Here is a 4,962-nt window from a genome sequence, read left to right as displayed (position 1 = left end):
ACGGTATTTGTGATCACATTAGAGCTCCATGAGCAATTGAAACTTCCCCTTTGTGTGTAGAATGGCCTGACTATAAATCTCAGAAGAGTTGGTCCATCTAGAAAAATGGTATAGATGATGATATTTGGAAGCAGAAAGAGACACAGACAGAGAAAAAACACACGGATACCACAGAGAAAAGAGGGGGGAAAATTGGGAAATTGGGAATGACATATATACGCTGTTGACTACTATGTATAAAATAGATAACTAGTAAGAACCTACTGTACAGCACGGGGTGACCTGTGCCACCACTTTCCCCTCCTCCTCCTCCTCCCACAGCAGCTTCCTGGTCTCCAGGTAGTCTGGGCAAGCCCTTCCGGGCAGCCTGTTCAACCCCCACGTCAGCAAGTATTCATGACCCCATGCGGGCTGCAGCCCTGGGTCTGGACACCGACAACGTCGGGGTGCCTGGAGCCCCGCTGGCTGTTGAGGTGGCAAGGACACTCACCAGTGATAGCCAAGGAGTGGGTTGACTGCATTCAGATCTGGGAGCTCAGGGATGTCGTCAGGTTCAGTGCCCCCCTCTACCTCTGGTTCTGCTTCCCTGGGGTGGCCTCCTCCTCAGAGGACCCAGCACCATTAGGCTCCCTCCCTCCTTCCTCCAGCTCAGCTGCAGAAGAGAATTGTCTCCTAAGCAAGTTCCATGCAAAGAGCTTCCCTGGTGGCTCAGATGGTAAAGAATCTGCTTTGCAATGTGGGAGACATGGGTTTGATCTCTGGGTCATAAAGACCCTCTAGAAAAGGGAATGGCAACGCATTCCAGTATTCTTGCCTGGGAAATCCCATGGACACAGGAGCCTGGCAGGCTGCAGTCCATGGGCCCACAAAAAGTAGACATGACTAAGGAACTAACACACATTCAAATATCATGCTCTCCTTCAGCCACTCACAAAAGTATGCAAATTATGGGCAAGCAAGCTTCCTCTTAGGTGCTAGAGAGGGTCTGGAGGTCAGAGGAAGCAACATGATCTACCTCATCCCTTTGATATTTCATGCTACTGCTTCTCTTTCATTCGCATTTAAAACATTATTGAGCACCTACTTCTGCCACGCCATGCCAGTCGTGGACATCTCAGAGATGAATAAAGCACGCTTTGTCTCAGAGAAGCCAATGGGCAGTAGGAGACCAGAGGCACATCAGAGTTTAGAATCCAGTGTCACTGTTGCTGTGCAGATGCATGAACAAAGTTCTATGGGATCACCAAACAGAATGAAAGTAACTCTGTGTGTTGGGGCTTCACAGAGGTCTATGCAATGCAGACTTGTGCAGGTGAAAAGGATTTCAGCAAGAGAAAAGCGTGGAGGGAGAAGCTGTGAAAGAGGAGGGAGCTTTGTATGCAGATGTATGGAGGGTTCCTGAAGACAGTGGCTGGAGCAAGAGAGGGAAGAAGGGAGTGGAAATGTAGGAAGGCTGCAGCGTGGGAAGAACTTGGGACCAAGCGTGTGCATTTTCCACTGAAGAAAGAAGTGTCACCCCTTGGGTTATCTTAGGTTATCTGAGGTAGTTCTGAAAGACCTTGCGGAAGTGGTTATGGCATAGAGGTTACTTCCCATCCTTTAAACAAGACTGACAGTAGAAACTGAAAGGTTTTTTTCTATTAGCTTTTAATTCTATTTCATTATCAACATCAAATATTTATGCAGATTCTGTAGGGAAGTGAGTCCCACAGTCAGTGAGGGGTAGGAGATACAGAGGTTAATCAAAAGATACAGTCCTTGAGTCTTTATGTTTGCAATTTAAATTAGAAATGCATGAGAAGAATTAATAGTAGGACAGATATATGACATTTTTGTTAATCAAATGTTAGCTATAAGGTTTTGCTAGATTCTTTTATTTTGTTTCACCTTAGCACAGTGGCTTTCAAAAATTTTAAACCATGACCCAAAGAAATTCATTTTATACTGTGACTCCAGAACCCATAAGAAAATTTCATCAAGTACTATTGAGATGCACTCTGATGTTTTATATCCTCTTGTATTTTACTATTTTAAAAAAAATGCTGATCACTGACCCTCTAAATTGATTTCATGACCCACTGCTGAGTTATAACTTGCAGCTTGAAAATTCCTATCTTCTCATGTCTTTGAAGGGGTGATGAGTATGTAAGGAAGAGGAATGATATCACAGGTAGGGGGGAGAAAATGCGAGCATGTCTGTCATTAGTAAAGAGGTGACAGAAGCAATCACCACTCTAACTTTCTGTGCCTTAAGAGGGGAGTGAATGACCGAGGAGGCTTCACTAGGAAGAGGGCTTTATTCCTTCAAATTAGAAGACAATCTTTTGATATCTGGTATCAGCAAATTTAGAAAACTCAGCAGTGGCCACAGGACTGGAAAAGGTCAGTTTTCATTCCAATTCCAAAGAAAGGCAATGCCAAAGAATGCTCAAACTACCGCACAATTGCATTCACCTCACTTGCTAGTAAAGTAATGCTCAAAATTCTCCAAGACAGGCTTCAGCAATACGTGAACCGTGAACTCCCTGATGTTTAAGCTGGTTTTAGAAAAGGCAGAGGAACCAGAGATCAAATTGCCAACATCCGCTGGATTGTGGAAAAAGCAAGAGAGTTCCAGAAAAACATCTATTTCTGCTTTCTTGACTATGCCAAAGCCTTTGACTGTGTGGATCACAAGAAACTGGAAAATTCTAAAAGAGATGGGAATACCAGACCACCTGACCCACCTCTTGAGAAATCTGTATGCATGTCAGGAAGCAACAGTTAGAACTGGACATGGAACAACAGACTGGTTCCAAATAGGAAAAGGAGTATGTCAAGGCTGTATATTGTCACCCTGCTTATTTAACTTATATGTAGAGTACATCATGAGAAACGCTGGACTGGAAGAAACACAAGCTGGAATCAAGATTGCCGGGAGATATATCAACAACCTCAGATATGCAGATGACACCACCCTTATGGCAGAAAGTGAAGAGGAACTAAAGAGCCTCTTGATGAACTTGAAAGAGGAGAGTGAAAAAGTTGGCTTAAAGCTCAACATTCAGAAAAATAAGATCATGGCATCTGGTCCCATCACTGCATGGGAAATAGATGGGGAAACAGTAGAAACAGTGTCAGACTTTATTTTTCTGGGCTCCAAAATCACTGCAGATGGTGACTGCAGCCATGAAATAAAAAGACGCTTACTCCTTGGAAGAAAAGTTATGACCAACCTAGATAGTATATTCAAAAGCAGAGACATTACTTTGCTGACTAAGGTCCGTCTAGTCAAGGCTATGGTTTTTCCTGTGGTCATGTATGGATGTGAGAGTTGGACTGTGAAGAAGGTTGAGTGCCAAAGAATTGGTGCCTTTGAACTGTGGTGTTGGAGAAGACTCTTGAGAGTCCCTTGGACTGCAAGGAGATCCAACCAGTCCATTCTGAAGGAGATCAGCCCTGGGATTTCTTTGGAAGGAATGATGCTAACGCTGAAACTCCAGGACTTTGGCCACCTCATGCGAAGAGCTGACTCATTGGAAAAGACTCTGATGCTGGGCGGGATTGGGGGCAGGAGGAGAAGGGGACGACCGAGGATGAGATGGCTGGATGGCATCACTGACTCGATGGATGTGAGTCTGAGTGAACTCTGGGAGATGGTGATGGACAGGGAGGCCTGGCGTGCTGCGATTCATGAGGTCGCAAAGAGTCGGACACGACTGAGCGACTGAACTGAACTGAACTGAAATGTATAGAGTAGTGTGGATAAAACTATGCAGTGTGAAGTATTCTGAGGTAATCATGGACATTCTTTAAAAAATCAGATGAGTGATGAAATAAGTTTGAGGAATGTTAAAATTTATATACCCAATTTTGATAGCTTATTTATCCATTTTTATCCAATGGATATTTATCCATTAAATATCCTTCCATATTTATAAGCATATTTCAAGAGCTGAAAATACTTCTGGTAACAAAATAAATTTTATCCTTTTTTAAAAATCCAAGAGTTGCTCTTCCTAGGCCTACTAGTGTCAGTGGCAGCAACAAGTGTTGGCCACATCTGCCAGGTGCAGGCCATGTTCATTTCCAGCGCGAAGATCATGAAGCCCAACGTAGAGAAGTTGGAGGAGTCTGAATCGGGCATCTCCCAGGCCCTCTTGGAACTGGAGATGAACTCGGACCTGAAGGCCCAGCTGAGGGAGCCGAACATAACGGCTGCCAAGGAAACTGAAGTTGGTGGTGGCTGGAAAGCTATCATCATCTTTGTTCCCATTCAGCAATTGAAATCTTTCCTGAAAATCCAGGTGTGGCTGGTGCACAAGTTGGAGAAGTTCAGAGGGAAGCACATCATCTTCATCGCTCAGAGGAGAATTCTGTCAATCCAACTCAAAAAAGTTGTACAAAAAATAAGCAAAAGCATCCCAGGAGCCGCACTCTGACTGCCATGCATGACACCATCCTGGAGAACTTGGTTTTCCCAAGTGAGATTGTGGGTAAGAGAATCCCCACAAAGCTGGACGGCAGCTGACTCATAATGGTCCATTTGGATAAAGCACAGCAGAACAACGTGGAACACAAGGTTGAAACATTTTCTCGTGTCTATAAGAAGCTCATGGGTAAGGATGTTAATTTTGAATTCCCAGAGTTTCAGTTGTAAACAAAAATGATTAAATATAATATTATTCACAATAAAAACCCAAGATTTAATTGATTAAAGAATCATTTGTGTTCTGTCACATTATCATCTTGCAGACCATTTGGGAAATGCAGATAAAAACGGGCATCATTGCAGAAGACAAAGCTGACAGTGCAGAGTCAAATGGGTGACTATTTGCATCCACGGTGGTCTTTTTACTAATAAAGGGACTAAGCCAGGAAAATGTCTTCTGTAAAGAGCCAGGTAGTCAAGATTGTAGGCTTTGGGAATTCCCTGGCAGTCCAGTGGTAAGGACTTGGTTCTTTCACTGCCACAGGCCCTGA

General features: G+C 43.8%; 1 pseudogene; it reads left to right on the top strand.

Annotated features, from left to right (window-relative positions):
• Window positions 1-4,058: 4,058 nt before the first annotated feature.
• Window positions 4,059-4,639, top strand: LOC138080235 (small ribosomal subunit protein eS7-like; annotated as a pseudogene).
• The last annotated feature ends 323 nt before the right edge of the window (window positions 4,640-4,962 follow it).

Source organism: Capricornis sumatraensis, chromosome 5, assembly GCF_032405125.1.
Source record: "Capricornis sumatraensis isolate serow.1 chromosome 5, serow.2, whole genome shotgun sequence".
Taxonomy (NCBI): domain Eukaryota; kingdom Metazoa; phylum Chordata; class Mammalia; order Artiodactyla; family Bovidae; genus Capricornis; species Capricornis sumatraensis.
The sequence above is the reverse complement of the archived record's forward strand: the minus strand, read 5'-3'. Positions and strand labels throughout refer to the sequence as shown.